The 15,669-nt window shown below is 42.3% G+C and overlaps 1 protein-coding gene and 1 long non-coding RNA gene across 2 annotated transcripts in view; both read left to right on the top strand.

Moving 5' to 3' along the window:
- Positions 1 to 15,669, top strand: part of ARL6IP6 (ARF like GTPase 6 interacting protein 6) — a gene marked incomplete at its 5' end in the record, with an annotated part of 472,926 nt that overhangs the window by 119,476 nt on the left and 337,781 nt on the right. The window lies entirely within an intron of this gene.
- LOC308522108 lies at positions 9,770 to 12,860 on the top strand. The gene is made up of 2 exons (XR_013996213.1): positions 9,770 to 10,794; positions 10,906 to 12,860. It is a non-coding gene; the product is annotated as an uncharacterized lncRNA (long non-coding RNA).

The raw sequence follows: 15,669 nt of genomic DNA, 5'->3' as shown, positions 1-15,669 counted from the left end.
CTCTTTCCTCAGCTTGGAACACATTTCCCTCGCCCTTTGGCCTCCTGGTTAACTCCTGCCCATTCCACAGGTTTCTTTGGAGATACCGACCTGTGCCTATAGATGTTGCCTCCTCTACAAAGCCTTCTGTAACTTTTGGAAGTCTTCCATAGTCCCCTAAACTAGGGTTGAGTGCCTCTTGTCTCCTCTCACAGCACTCTGTACCTAGTCCTATTCAACATCTATTACACGAGGATTTTTTGTCTTTCCCATAGACTAAGGTTTGTCAAGGTGAGGAAGGTTACTCTTTTTCATTCTTATAGCCCTAGTGCCTTACATAGTGCCCAGTAGAAATTTTATATATATTTATTGATTGAAAAAAATGATCAGGAAAAGAAAGTTAGGAATATGGGCTTTGGAGTAAAAAAACCTTGGGTTTAAGTCCCACCTTTGCTGCTCCTAGTCATTAACCATTGCCCCTTACTACCTCTGTGACTTATGTTGACCTTTTGAAGCCTCAGTTTTCTCATCTGTAATATGGGACTAATAGTGAAACCAAATTTACAGGGATGTTTTTAGGTTTCAGTGAGATAAAGCATGCAAAGCAATCATCCCAGTGGTTGGAACATGGTAACTGTTCAATGAATGTCACTTTTAGAATACTGTCATTGTAAGACATACACAATTTAGAACCATACTGCCTGGATTCAATCTTGGCTTTACTGCCTACAAGCCATGGCACGTTGGGGCAAATAATTTAACCACTCTGTGCCTCAGTTTCCATATATTTAAAATGGAAAAGTAACAGGATATGCCTAAGGCAGTGATTTTCAACCTTTTTCATCTCTTGACACATAAACCAATTATTAAAAATCTGCGGCATACCAAAAAATATTTTGTTTTCTGACCTGACAAAAAAAATGAGTATAATTTTGATACATTCACACCAGGTGGTTATTGTTATTATTTTTTTATTTGACAATCTAAGGGAAAGAGGTCAGTGCCCCTGACTAAATAGTTAGGTATCGCATGTTTTAAAAATTGCTATGGCAACACTGTTAGAAAATTGCTGCCTTAAGGGATTGTTGTGAGGGTTAAATGAATGAATGTGTGTGAAGTGCTTAGAAGCATGCCTGTGACAAGATTTCTCTCCTTGACCAAACTAGTTGGACTGTTCTGAGCCCTTGCTTGATTAAACTTGACCCTTGGGGTTTTTGTTTCCATCCTCCTAGTCTAGTTTTAGCAAGAATCCTGTCAAGTCAGTTTAACCAGAATATTCCACCCTTGATATCTGATCACTCTCACCCTCTTGGGTGATACGTGATTGATTCTTCAGCATGAATCTGGTTAGCTAATCCTTTCACTCTTCTCCTTGTCTATAAATTCCTCTTTTTCCTTGTTGTCTTTAGAATTGAGCTCAGTTCTTGAGATATCTTTTCTACTATTGAATAGTCCTGAATAAAAATCTGTTTTTACTGCTTTAATTACTACTAGGCTCTTTTTTTTTTTTTTTTTTAATTGACAACTAGCACATGGTCAGGCTGTGGGAACAGTGACCATTATGATTGCCCTGTATAAAAAGGAAACTGTTTTTGCCTAAAAGGGAGAGTAAATTCTTAGCTTCTTGCTGGAAGGGTCAGAAAGGTAACAGGAGTTGATAGTATATTCCAGATGAAAAGTAAAACATTGTCACTCTTTTAGACACTGAGCCCATTCACTAGTTAGGCGTAGTTAATGATCAAAATCCAGATGTTTTTCACAAGCAGATTAAATATGGATTTGTAACTAAACCTTCACTTTTATCAAATTTTGTGATATTATACAGAAAAAAATGCTGTCTTTTGTAAAACTGTAGTATCTCTTTATATAAGTAATTTCACTTGCTGTGGATTCAGTTTTAATGTTTCATATGGCCTAAGACGGTGCTGGTAGGATGCTTTTAATATGTGATTTTTCAAATTTATAATAATGCTTTTTCTTTCATAATTTTCACCTGGATTTCCATTCCTAGCTTTTCACTGCCTGAAGAAACATACACAACTCAGCTGTAATTCTTTATCTTAACTCTCTGAGAAACAGAATTCCCATGTTACTTTTGGAAGTTTCCAAGAAATGTGTTTCTTTTAAGAGGCTAGGAGTGCAGTGTAATTTAATGCACAAATGAGCAGACAGGAGGAGGGAGTCATATAACAATGCCAGAATTCTGTTAGTAGCAAAATCACTTTTCTATAAATAGAAGCAGCATGCATTATCATGATAGTCATTGAATAAATAAACAGGGAGTCTGAGAAACACAGAATCCTATAGGTGAGGATGAGTGTGGGAGCCAAGGAGGGAAAATCTCTAAGAAGCAGGATAAGCCCCAAGTTCCAGCATACTATCATAGAGAAAAAACTATTGAAATGAGGTTAAATTTGTATAAATATGGTGCCTCTATTTTTATCTCCTTGTGTTAATTGAAACCTGTGTTTTCTCTGATAATATTTTCTTTCCAGGATTTTCTAATAGGAAGAGATACTTTAGTTAGAGACATTTCTTCATGAGTCTGTTCCATTGCTGACTATCTTGTGAACAGAGGCACTGGTTGTCTTTTCAAGGATATTTGCATAACAAACAGTTTTGGGAGATCAAGAGAATGTCTCCCCTCAGAGCAAAAGTTAGGCATGTTGACTGCCTATCACAAAAGCTTTGGATTCCCAAAGCTCATGGTTCCTCTCTTGTATTTTCAACCTATGGAGTGTGCAGGTGTCCCCTTTTCATATCCCCCTTTCCCCAAATTAAGTCTCCCAAAGTGACACAAGAAAATAATAATACCCTGGTGATTGCTATTGCTATAAAACCAAGTATGTGTATAAAGTTTTGTATATAATGCTATAAAGGAATTTTATGTCTTCTGCCAGCACCCATGAAGCTGTGGGAGGCAAGGAGCATAAAGCTTAGATCCCTTCAAAATTCTTGACAATACCTTCCTCACATTCCATTCTCAGAGCGTTTTATACAGCCTTTGTTCTCCATTAGCAATTTCTTAATTTAAAGTTCCTTTATATCATTTTTCTCTTATTCCTTTCCTTAGTTACCTATACATAACACATACACTTTCTCCTGCCATCCTTAATAATTTTATGCATCGCCTATCTGCCTCTCTATGTTCCTCATTACTCTCCCTTGGGAGTACCTTTATACTTCCTTCCCTGATTTTCAGATGCCTCAGTTTCACTTCCCCTCAGAAAAGAAGGGGGAGGTAGAGAGAGATAGAAACATCAATGATGAGAGAGAATCATTGATTGGCTGCTTCCTGCATGCCTCACACAGGGGATTGAGCCCTGATGGGGAATCGAACAATGACCTCCTGGATCATAGGTCTACACTCAACCACTGAGCCATGCCAGCAAGGCCCATTGCTCCATTTAAAAAAAATTGTTTAATCACCTGTTTTGACCTTATACTTCATCAATCAAAACTGCTTTGCCTCTGTCAAACTGCAGCGGGAAGGCTGGGGAGGGTAGGGGGGCAGAAGGGGGGGGGGTAAGAGATCAACTGAAGGACTTATATGCATGCATATAAGCATAACCAATGGACATAAGACACTGGGGGGTAGGGGAGGCCAGGGGGTTGTCAAGGGTGGGGGAAAAAAGGAGACATATGTAATACCCTTTGTAATACTTTAAGCAATAACAAACAAACAAACAAACAAACAAACAAAACTGCTCTGCCTCTGTCACATCGATATTTCTCTCTCTTTGTCTTTCCCTCTCCCTTCCATTCTCTCTAAAAATCAATGGAGCCCGACCAGCATGGCTCAGTGGTTGAGTGTCGACCTATGAACCAGGAGGTCACAGTTCAATTCCTGGTCAGGGCACATGCCCAGGTTGTGGGCTTGATCCCCAGTGCGGGGCATGCAGGAAGCTGCTGATCGATGATTCTCTCTCATCATTGATGTTTCCATCTCTCTTTTCCTGTCTGAAATCAATAAAAATATATTTTAAAACAATTACCTAGTACGTGATGAGAACATGATAATGATAAAGTGTCAAATAATGTGAATATACAGGGTGGGGCAAAAGAAAGTTTACAGTTGTACATGAAACAGTTTTCTTGTATTATAATTTTCCCACATGAACAACTGCAACCTTACTTTTGCCCCTGTATAGAGAGCAAAGCATGAAAGTTCCTCTGCTCCCCAACACCTAGCTTTTCAACATCTGCTATTTCTCTTGTGCATAGGAAGTGAGCATGTGTCATACAGCTTTTTGTATGCATTTCTACCCAAACAACAGACAACGTTTTGAAAATACTATAATCCCAAACTCTTTATTTGTATTTCTATTTTCCAGTTATAAAGCACCATCTGGGAAAATGGAAAGTTAAAATGCAACCTGTCCAAAACTACACTCATGATCAGCGGTTCTCAACCTGGGGGCCGCGACCCCTTTGGGGGTCGAACGACCCTTTCACAGGGGTTGCCTAAGACCATCGGAAAACACATATATAATTACATATTGTTTTTGTGATTAATCACTATGCTTTAATTATGTTCAATTTCTAACAATAAAATTGGGGGTCACCACAACGTGAAGAACTGTATTAAAGGGTCGCGGCATCAGGAAGGTTGAGAACCACTGCTCATGATCCTTCCCAAACAGCCTTTTCTATGAATAGAAGCAGTCTTTATGGGTCAAACTCTCAGGCTCCTTGACCTCTCCCTCTCCTTTATCCCCTAGCACATTAAATTGTTTGCCAAGTTGTATACATTCCAACTCTACAGTGTCTCTTTTGTCCTTCCTCTTAAATTCTGTGTGAGGTTTCTTTGGATCACACTGACAGTATGATTCAGACCACCAATTTATATAAGAACTGCTTTGTAGTTCAGAGATTTTTTTCCTTCTTAGATCATTGCCAAGTTTTAGACTTTCGTTTGTTCTTCTGTTTTATTTTTCTCCTATCACACTTTAATTCTTTATCACATTTTCTACTTTTGTTACTGTAATAGATGCTTCTCAAGAGAAGAGACCACATTGTCCACTTCTAGTCTCCTAACAGATTCTGTCTTGGACATTTATTATTTTTTTAATGCTAAATCAAACAATGGTGCCTCTTACCATTGGTTTTTTGAACTTGATTTGATGAAGTATGGGAATTTTCCCACTTAATCATGCCTAAAATTTAGCTTCAATCTTTTGGTGAAACTCTTCCTTGATCACTGAATATATATGCAGTTCTTCCCTTGGCGTCAACACCTTCCATGATATGATTCCAAAATATCTTTCTGTTTTATCTACTCCCAAAGTCATTCCTAAGCTCTAGACAAACTAGACTCTTCACGTTCCTTACACTCCTTGCTATTCAAATCTCACAGTTGTCATTTTCTAGCTTTTCCATCTTCCTAAAAACTCTGTCTACTTTTAAGACTTCTGCTTCCATTTCTATTTATTGAAAACTCTATTTTCAAAGATTCATTTCAAATGACACTTTCTTATAATTCTGGTGGAATTAATCATATTTTCTTCTCTTTCTTCAGCTTATTGGGACATTGTCTCATTGCCTACTGGACTATAAGCTACTTGTCAGAGGACCTCTATCTTGTTTATCTCTCTTGCAGTGTCTTATATGGGGCATGGATATTTGGAAAATTAAGTATTAGGAGTTTCTGATGGAAGTAAACAAACAATTTTTTGGGAAGGTAACCTAGAGGGAAAAAATAGGGAGTAATTACCTGAAACATTAATTAATAAATATTTTATTCATTCAGTACATATTTACTGGGTGGATACTCTGTGTTGGACATTGTGCTAGGCAATGAAATGTGATAGAAAATGGGCAACATTACCTCTTCCTTAAAGGACTTTCAAATTAAGCAGAAAATGCATTATAATAAAGTAAAATAAAAAGTAATAGAGGAAGTGCAGGGTGTCATGAGGACAAATAGCTGAGGAGTCTGACCAGTCCAGTAGAGATACAGGAAGTAATAATGTAAGGACCTGTAGAATCAAGCCAGGAGGTAATGGGGGAGGGTGTGCCAGATTGTTTCATACAGGGAAATAATAGTATGTGTGATGGTCTTGTGGTTAGAATGCACATGGCACATGAAATACGTTTGGTACAGCTGGTGTATAGGGTAAGGAGAATGGTACACAATTTTTAGAACATAAAAGGGCTTTGGACTAAACAAAAAGCAATTTCTGTGACTGAATTTTATAATAGATGCTTTCACCAAGTTCATGGGATGAGGCTCACATTTATGAGAGAAGATGGAAAGAATAAGCTCTTAGAGAGATTGTGTTTGTACTTAGAGAAGCAAAGACTTTCTTCAGAAATGGAAGCAGAGAATGAAGAGACATAAAACATCTGAAGAGCTGTCTTGTTTGAGCTTCTTCTAGGAGAGTGGTCTTGGATTTTTTTTTATGACTAAAACAATCCTATCTAATAAAGAGGAATATGCTCATTGACCCTCATGCCATTGCAAAGAGGGTGGCACCCACAGCCAATAAGGAGGGAATATGCTAGTTGACTCCCCTGCCCTCAAAGATGGGGGCACCCACAGCCAATAAGGAGGGACTATGCTAATTGACTGTCACGCCCTCAAAGATGGCAGTGCCCACAGCCACAAGATGGCCGGCAGGGGAGGGCAGTTGGGGGCGACCAGGCCTGCAAGGGAGGGCAGTTGGGGGAGACAAGGTTGGCAGGGGAGGGCAGTTGGGGTGATTGGGCCAGCAAGGGAGCAGTTAGGCGTCAATCAGGCTGGCAGGGGAGTGGTTAGGGGGTGATCAGGCTGGCAGGCAGAAGCGGTTAGGGGCAATCAGGCAGGCATGCAGGCAAGCATTTGGGAGCCAGCAGTCCTGGATTGTGAGAAGGATCCCAGATTGGAGTGGGTGCAGGCTGGGCTGAGGGGACCCCCACACCCCCATGCACAAATTTCGTGCACTGGGCCTCTAGTCCTATATAATAAAGAGGGAATATGCGAAATGAGCACAAATATGGCGGCGCCCACAGCGGAGGTGGGGGTTTCTGTAACACAAGATGGCTGCACCCACAGCAGAGGCTGAGTTCCCATAAGGAGCCTTAACGAGCAATCAGCATGGCCTGAGGCTACTCACTCTCCCCTCCCCACTCCCGTGGAACTTGACAGGGGACCTCAGGCTGCACCACCCGTCCAGCAGGGCTTGACAAGGGATCTCAGGCTGCGTCCCTCACCCGGCGAGGCTTGACTGGGGTCCTCAAGGCATGCCCTCCGCCCCGGCCCAGGCTGGGGTACCTCAGGCCATGACCCCCTGCCTGGCGGGACTTGACAGGGGACCTTAGGCCACACCTCCCACCTTATGGGGCTTGGCGGGGGACCTCAGGTTGTGCCCCCCACCTGGTGCCAGGCCAGGGGACCTGAGGCTGCACCCCCCCACCCAGTGGGGCTTGACAAGGGTGGGCTGGCCCGGTCTGGATCTAGCCCAATGGGGGTGGGGCCAGCCGGGACTGGGTCTTGAAAGGGCGAGGGCTATGCCCTCTATCTTGCCCTGGATCCTCCATGTTGGGGCAGAGGCAGAGGAGTGCCTTCTTCCCGGAGGTCCAGGCCCCTGCTGGCCACGCCCGGGAACAAGACCCAACTTGGCGCCTGGCCAATTGGAGGGCCCACAGTCAGCTCCCCTCCCCTCACTATTAAAGGCCCTGATTTTCTCACGAGTCTCACTCGGTTTCCGGTCGCTGCGTCGACTGGAGGCCCGGGTCGGGTTAGCTAACTCAATAAAGGACCTTCTGCTTTTGCATCGGACTGGCTCCCTGGCGTGGTTTCTTGGGGATCTTGAATTCTGGGCATAACATTTTGGGGGCTCGCCGGGATCCCCAACACCAGCGATGGGACGCCCAGTCCGGAGGGCCTGACTGACCGCGGTAGGTCTCTTGTTTTGTTGATGTCGTATGTTTTGTGTATCTATCCGGTGTGAGCTCACTTCTGAAATCTGTAAATGCCTGTAAATGCCTGTAATAATGATCTGAGTGGATGCACGGGATCAACAGGTGGGAGGAGCCGAGGGACGCCTCGCTCCTCCATCTGAAGGGGTATAGCTTTGCTTCCGCGGAGTCGGAAGGTCTGTAGGAATCCCCTTAATCTGAGACAGGCAAGGAGGAGTCGGGGGGCGCCCAGATCCTCCATCTGAAGAGGGGAAATTTTGCTTCCGCGGAGTCGGAAGGTCTGTACGAACCCCTCAATCTGAGAAAAGGCAGGTCGCTCCTGCTGGTTGGCGCGCAGCCAACGTCTGGATTTCGTTTTGTTTTGTTTGTTTGTTTGTTTTGCTTCCATGGAGTTGGAAGGCTGTACTTTTTTGGGCCCTTTGGTTGTTTGTGTTTCCGTTTTATTTTGTGGACTTGCTGGATTAATAATTTCAAGGAGATTGGGGGAGGCTTTAGAGCTCCCTCAGGAATGGGGAAGTTGTTAGGAATTGAATGGATTGTTTAAACTCTGAATGAATGTCTGGTGAAAGTGTATGAATGTGGAGGGAGAGGGACTGCTCTCACCCCTCCTTTGTGTGGCGGTCGGGCGGCTGCCTGAGTGAGGGTCTGTGGAAACAGGTCACCCCCTCCCCAAGTATTCTAAAATTAAAATCCTTCTTGTAATTGAAAAGCGTTTACAAATTTATAAATGCATCCGGGATTTCTGTGCACATGTAAAGGGAAAAGGCCAGTTTGAAAACGAGTGCGCATAGTTTTGAGCTGGACTTGACTTTTTGCTGCGTACAGAATAAAAACTGGGGACTGTTCTGGTCTTAAAAATGGCGAAGTTGAACCTAAGAAAGAAATACAGGCAGGTTTCTCAAGGCCATTTAAAGTAGCTTTTGAAATTTCCCGCCCTGAGGCAAGTACCACCAGGAAGTTGTTGGTCAAGTTTGCATGTGAATATGGTTTTGTTTCTTGACTTCCCCAACAGGAAAATTGTGACCATCTTAGCAGCTATGCCAGGCTTATTGGCTGGAAACTTAAAACTTTTAAGTGCAAATCATCTAAAAGCATTGAAATTTATAATACTGAAATGTTGATCTAAATATGCCTAATATGAGGTCTAAATGATAGAAGTTAATCTGTTAATTGAAAATGCCTTTGCTTATTAATCTGATTGAGAAGAGAGGATTGATTTTGTGACCTCAACTGAAGATTTTTAATACAAAAACCAGTTTAAACTTAATATTCTTTAAGATAATTATAAAGGGTATAAACAGCTAATGAGATTTCTGTTTGTCTACAATATAATGTTGGCCATCTATCTTTTAGGAATTTTGGTTTCCTCTTCCCTTGTTTATTGTGAGAATAAGGAAATCATCTTTTCTGTCAGAGAACAGTTTAGACAGCCGCCACTTTGAGCTGCCTGACTTGGCAGCCGCCATGTTGGCCGCATGGTCTGCCGCGCCCCTGGGGGCCGCCATCTTGGAACAGCCCCGCCCTCTGACTTGGCCAATCACAAGGGGGGTGTCTGCTCACTGGGGCAGGATGGAATTTCAGAGGTGGAGTTTTAAGGCGGAGTTTTACCGAGGAAATGCGGATGGGGCAAAAAGTGTGCTAGCCTCGCGGATTTATTTAATACTTAATAAATTAGCAATCACGGTCTTAATATAATTTCAGTGGTATGATAGACCAATGTTTTGAGCAGTTGGCTTTATAAGGGCCGACAATAGAGCTCATATTTCTTAAAAGGCTTGTAGATAGAGACATTTTTTAAAAGATATCTTAAATTCTCAGTAGAACCACAGTTATACATATATCATACACAAATTAAGAGTAATTGATTCCATGGTCAAGACTGAATCCTATTATGTTGAGAACTGTTTTTAAGTGTTGAAAATGTTTTCCTAAGTTTTACCTAGGTTACCCAAGAAAGATTTTTCTTTTTTCTGTGTCCCTTAAAATGTATTGCTAATCACTTAAGAATTAAGGCTAAGAGTTCTAGCTACCTGGAAAGCATGGCCTTGGTGTGATAGAAAAAAAAAAAGAAAAAAAAGAAATGTTAAGTGAAACGTCAGAGGATCCAATGTGTTTAATCCTCTTGAAGGACATTGAATGGTTCTTTCCTTCCTCTTTAACTTTTAGGGGATTGTATAAATGGATTACTGATGTAAATTATCAAGAATCTCTAAGGGACTTGTCCTGTACCTGGAGGAATGGCTTCTAGATGGTATTCACCATCTCTGGGACTTCCGGAAGGAAGTCGAAACTCAGACTAGCTAAGGGTTCGAATCTAGCCTATATTTTAGAAAGATAGGAAAAGAAGCATTCCTAGGCAGTTTTCTACCGCCTCTGTTCAGGGACTTGTTCTGTATCTTGACACAACTGAAACTGATTTGTTGGTATTTTGTGGTATAAATGTGGCATGCACCTCAAAGTTCTTAATGGGAAATGTATCTAGTTATCGTGTCTATTTAGTCTTGATTTCCTTGTTCAATATGAGTACCGTTTCTATCTGGATGAGACATAGGTCAAGAATCCCATCCTGGGACGTGGGAAAGGGAGGCCCCCACATCTGTTCCTGTCAGGCCCCCATCAGGGGACTTGGGCGGTGTTCCTGTTACCTGCTCAAGATCCCAAGACTGTATTTGTTTATGTAAGTGTGGAAATATATTCTGTGCTAGGTTGGGATTTTAGAATTCTGAGGTAGATTTAAAAGATATTTGTGACTTTTCTAGTCTGATTGGGACATTTAAGGGTGGGGCTCACAGTTCCTCAGGGCAGAGATTCCATGGGCCCTTCCCCCTGCCTGTGCTGAATTAAATAATAAAACAATGGACCTTAGAATCTGTAAAGGTGGGCGGGAATGAAGCTGGTCAAATGTACCCACTTCTGGTGCACTCCCTTGAAAGAGGCCTGGTTGCTGCTCTGCCACAAAGGGAACTGGTAGAAAGACAAAAAGCAGAGTGTTGTAACTGATAAACAGGGTTACCTAGAAGCCATCAGGACTTTGAAGTTCTAATCTGACTCAGAGACTGGCGCTTTAACTATCTCTTTCCTTGAGAGGGCTCCAGAGGGCGCACGAGGACATTTGGCCGCGCCTCCGCGCCATCTATGAGACCAGCCCAACCCCAACTCCTCATCAGCACAGACCAGGGGATTGGGTCTACGTCTGAAGGCACTGCTGGGCGACCCTAGAGCCACGTTAGAAGGGTCCCTACACCGTGGTGCTGAAGACCCCCACCGCTCTCAAGGTAGACGGCGTCACGACCTGGGTCCATCCGGAAAGACTTCATCACCAAATAGAGCATCGATTGATCGAGATCAACGCAACCCGCTCAAGCTCAAGCTGCGGAGTGCTTGGCCTGCCTGATGCCGGTAACATGACTCGCGATCGCTCCTGTCACCAGGAGCCCCAATACACTTAGATAATGCCTGCATCTTCATGGACATGGCTCCAAAGAGACAAGGACCATTTATAGAATCACATGTTTAGTTATTGATATGTTATATTAACCTTTGATTCTTTTGCAGGTTTGAATGTATGTTGGCTGTCCTGAAAGGGAGCTGTGTGGGGTGACCCCCAAAAGTAAAGGGTGTCTAGCTGCCAAGAGGACAAGTGCCCAACTGGGCAGGGAAGGGTGCCCATCAGGTTTTGGTCTCTGTTGAGAGACAGCTAACAGTTGACAGCCTGTAATACTGTCTTGCAGGCCTGAGTCACCATGCCCATGTCAGGGGTAGTAAAGCTGGAAAAAGCCTGTTTAGACTAGAAAGTCTGAGGCATGGACCAACAATTACTGTTTTGTTTTAAATCCATAAAAAGAAATTAGCAAGGAAAGTCAGAAAATCTTAGAGTAAATCAGTATGTTTTTCTCCTTATGTAATTCCTCCGAAATCTGGCAATGCTAAGTAAGTACGTTTCTTTGCATAGATTCAGTAAGACTGGTTCCTAATAGTGGTTTTATTAACGGAAAACTTTGACTGGAGTATCATGTTTTAAAGAGCCCTGTCTGAGCTCTAAAGACTTGAAGCCACTAAGAATGCCATGAAGAAAGCCTGGTATCCTGCCTGGGAGCCCTGAAGATGGCTGGCGCTGGAGCGTCAGGCCCATGCCCTACCATCACTGGCGGTTGGTAAGAGTAGAAGGGGAGCAGTAAAGATGCCTCTGCATCCCTGCAGAACCCCCACACACTCTGGGCCGCAACGAGTAGGAGGGCTACTGAGATGGGCCTTAAAGCCTGGAGCGTGGGCTCAGGTGGAGTTGCTACAGGTGAAGGATTCACCTAACTCAGCAGATACTGCAGGCAGGCCTGATGGCAGCTGGATGGCTTGGCTTCCTGGCCCTACGGGGCACATTAAGGTTCAACCATGAAATTCCAGCAAAGGTAGTCAGTTACCATTCTTGTTGTGTTTATGCAAACATCAGGACAGTAAATAAATTAATCTTGATTTGGCTTTTTTTAATAGCCATGGAGGAATTTTAAGAAGAAAAATCCTATTTCAATAGAAGTTGTTAAAGCTAAAATGATTTCTTTCCCTTCCACCGGACCATTTGTTAAGCTTATAAGAATAGTTCAATTGATAGTTCTGTGTGCCCAGTACGGGCCTCTAGCAACGGTGGAATAGAAATGCAGTCCGTCTCATGATTGAGCCGGAAGTTCCAAGACAAGGGGGGAATGAAAGGGCGAGGGCTATGCCCTCTATCTTGCCCTGGATCCTCCATGTTGGGGCAGAGGCAGAGGAGTGCCTTCTTCCCGGAGGTCCAGGCCCCTGCTGGCCACGCCCGGGAACAAGACCCAACTTGGCGCCTGGCCAATTGGAGGGCCCACAGTCAGCTCCCCTCCCCTCACTATTAAAGGCCCTGATTTTCTCACGAGTCTCACTCGGTTTCCGGTCGCTGCGTCGACTGGAGGCCCGGGTCGGGTTAGCTAACTCAATAAAGGACCTTCTGCTTTTGCATCGGACTGGCTCCCTGGCGTGGTTTCTTGGGGATCTTGAATTCTGGGCATAACAGGTCTCGTGCAATTTTGAGGCACACGTGAGTGTGTGAGGACTTGACTCTGGGTCCTGTGGTGCACCCCAGACTCTGACAGGAGGAAGATTTTCATATACATTTTACTAATTTTCTTTCTTTTCTGACACTTCTATTATAGAGAAAGGGAAAATAGCAATATTAAAATATTTCCTGTAATTAATCCCCCTTTAATGGGCATGAATTTTGTTCACTGGGCAATTTTAGTTGCATATAAAAGAACATCTAGAATTTAGATGTAAGCAACATTCAGACTTTGAGGAAGTCTTAAAAGAAACTTCTCAAGAAGCATATTAGATAGTTGAAACTGAATAGGATTGATATGCATATATTTTTTTCATATGTGATATCTTCCAGGAGAAAGCAATACTTTTAAATTAATGTGAGATGGATGGACATATCTGTTAATTTCAGGAAATGTTTTATTTGCCACTTTATCAAGCGTTCTATCTCCCAGCCATGTGCATCCTATATTTTTGATAAATGGGCCTTTCACGCACAAACTTCATCATCAAATTGGTTCAAGAATAAATTGCTGGAAGTGAACTTTCTAATATTAGCCCTTGTGACAGCCAATGAAGATGGATGGGACAAAGCAGGGACTTCACTCTGTAGAGGAGGACCTCTCATTGCCCACTGTGGTGGCTAACGGCAAATTTGTTTGGAAAAGAAAAAAATAGAGTCATCTAATTGTTTAATTCTTATGGAATGCCACTGCCAACCAGCCAGCTCAAGAACATAGACTTTTGTTATACAAGTAACTGTAAAACTCTCACATATACATCTAATAAAAACCTCAATTTTTTTCCCTCAATTAGACATTTGCTGTTATCAGAAATGTTTATATTTGATCTGAATAAAAGAAGAATTCTTTATGTTTCATTGATTTCAGGTTAACTATCTGAACTAACATTTCTGGTTGCTTTAATTCTGGGAAATAAAGATTCTAATTAGATTTGTGGAATGACTAGAAATTCAGAGGTCACAGGAGAGTTTGAGAAAGGTTCTTGCCTTCAACTAATTTAAAAATCAATACACCGGTCAAGTATGTGAAGCAATTGGAAGTCTCATACATTGCTGGTGGGAGTCAGATCGGTACAATTGCTTTAGAAAACTGTTTGGCAACACCTACTGAGGGTGACCTTATACCTACACCATAGTCCAGCAATGTTAGTCAGTCCTGGGCATTACCTGACAGAAATTGTCTGCATGAGAATATTCTTATTACCATGAGTCAGAGTAGCCCTAAGCTAGAAACAACTTAAATATCCTTCTACAGAACAGAATCGCTGTGTAACAATAATAATAAAAAAAAATGAGAAAGCGAGGTGTTTCTCAGCATCTACAAGTGTTCAGGAATCTGGAGAAGAGCTGCGAGTAAATTAATAAAGAGGCTAGAAATATAAATTTGGAATCCATGGGGGTGCCAGAGGAGACTTAGCTACAACAACCAAGTTCTCTCTCATCTCCAGATCCAAGGCTCTTTATTCACACATTTTGGCCTATAGCAAAGCAGATATACATATCAAAAGATAAAGTTTGGTATACAATAGGCATTGTCAGGTTGGGGGAAATGCCTTTGGCTGTCTGACAGCAGGCAATCATATGTATCTTCAGGTTTGGGGAAATGCCTACAGCTGTTCAGCTGTTTGGCCAGCAGCAGGTAATAACATGTAGATTTTCAGGTTTGGGGAAATGCTTTCAGCTATTCCAGCAGCAGGTAATATGATTCTTCAGCCCTGCTGAAGCCTCAAGTTCCATCAACCTTTTGATGAAACTTCTTGCATTTATGACATGCTGGAATTAGCCTCCAGCAGATCCAAACAACAATATGGTTGAATCTTAAACACAATGTTGAGTAGACAAAGCCAGATACAAAAGAATATATACTGTAACTGTGTCTGTGTTGTTTCATTTTGTTTTAAAGTTCAAAAGCATGTAAAATGGACCCATGAGAATAAAGGTTAGAATCCTTGGTGGGGGGATATTGACCTGGAGGGGGCACAAGGGAACTTTCTGTGGTGCTAGAGATGTCTAAGATGTCAGCATGGTTATTAAAATGGGGTTATACATATTAAAAAATGGACCATTTCCCCACATCAGTTATTTATTTATTTATTTATTTAATCTACAGAGAGGGAAAGGGCTTGCTTTCTTGACCAGGACTTTGCTGGCCCATCAAACCAAGTGACAAAACCTTACTAAACTGAGTAGTTGATGTTCAGTTAGGAGGTAACAATGGTAACAATGGAATATTTATTAGATTTAAAGTAGTTATTAAAAACAAATTTGAGACTGTCTAGACACTTGTTATACCCATGAATCAGTAGTTTACAGGACTATGATCTTGACCACCTCTGTGTCCATTTGTTTGTTCTCTTGGGGCCTATGGCCGTATATAGTTCTTATTTAGGCCTCCCCATATGTCCCTATGTTGGCTCTGTGAAAGGCCAGACTTCATCTTACTTATAGTTTGACCCATGAACTTTGGAAATACACAAGGAGATAAGGCTGCACTTTAGAAAGCACAAGAAAATTAAAATAAATGGCATTTTAGAAAATATTGACAGGGCTGTATCTAATTTTCACAATAGCTATCAATTATTTCAATACATGATGATGCTTGCATGTGAAAGAACAAAGCAGAACTGACTATCCCCATACTTGTAGAGCTCGGTCTTCAGCCTGACACTCCCCCACCCCCCACCCCCCCTGCCCAGGGAGTGACCACAGGAATG

This window comes from Myotis nattereri (assembly GCF_964212035.1).
Source record: "Myotis nattereri genome assembly, chromosome: 7".
Classification (NCBI taxonomy): domain Eukaryota; kingdom Metazoa; phylum Chordata; class Mammalia; order Chiroptera; family Vespertilionidae; genus Myotis; species Myotis nattereri.
Note: the sequence above shows the minus strand (reverse complement) of the source record. Positions and strands in the feature narration are given on the sequence as shown.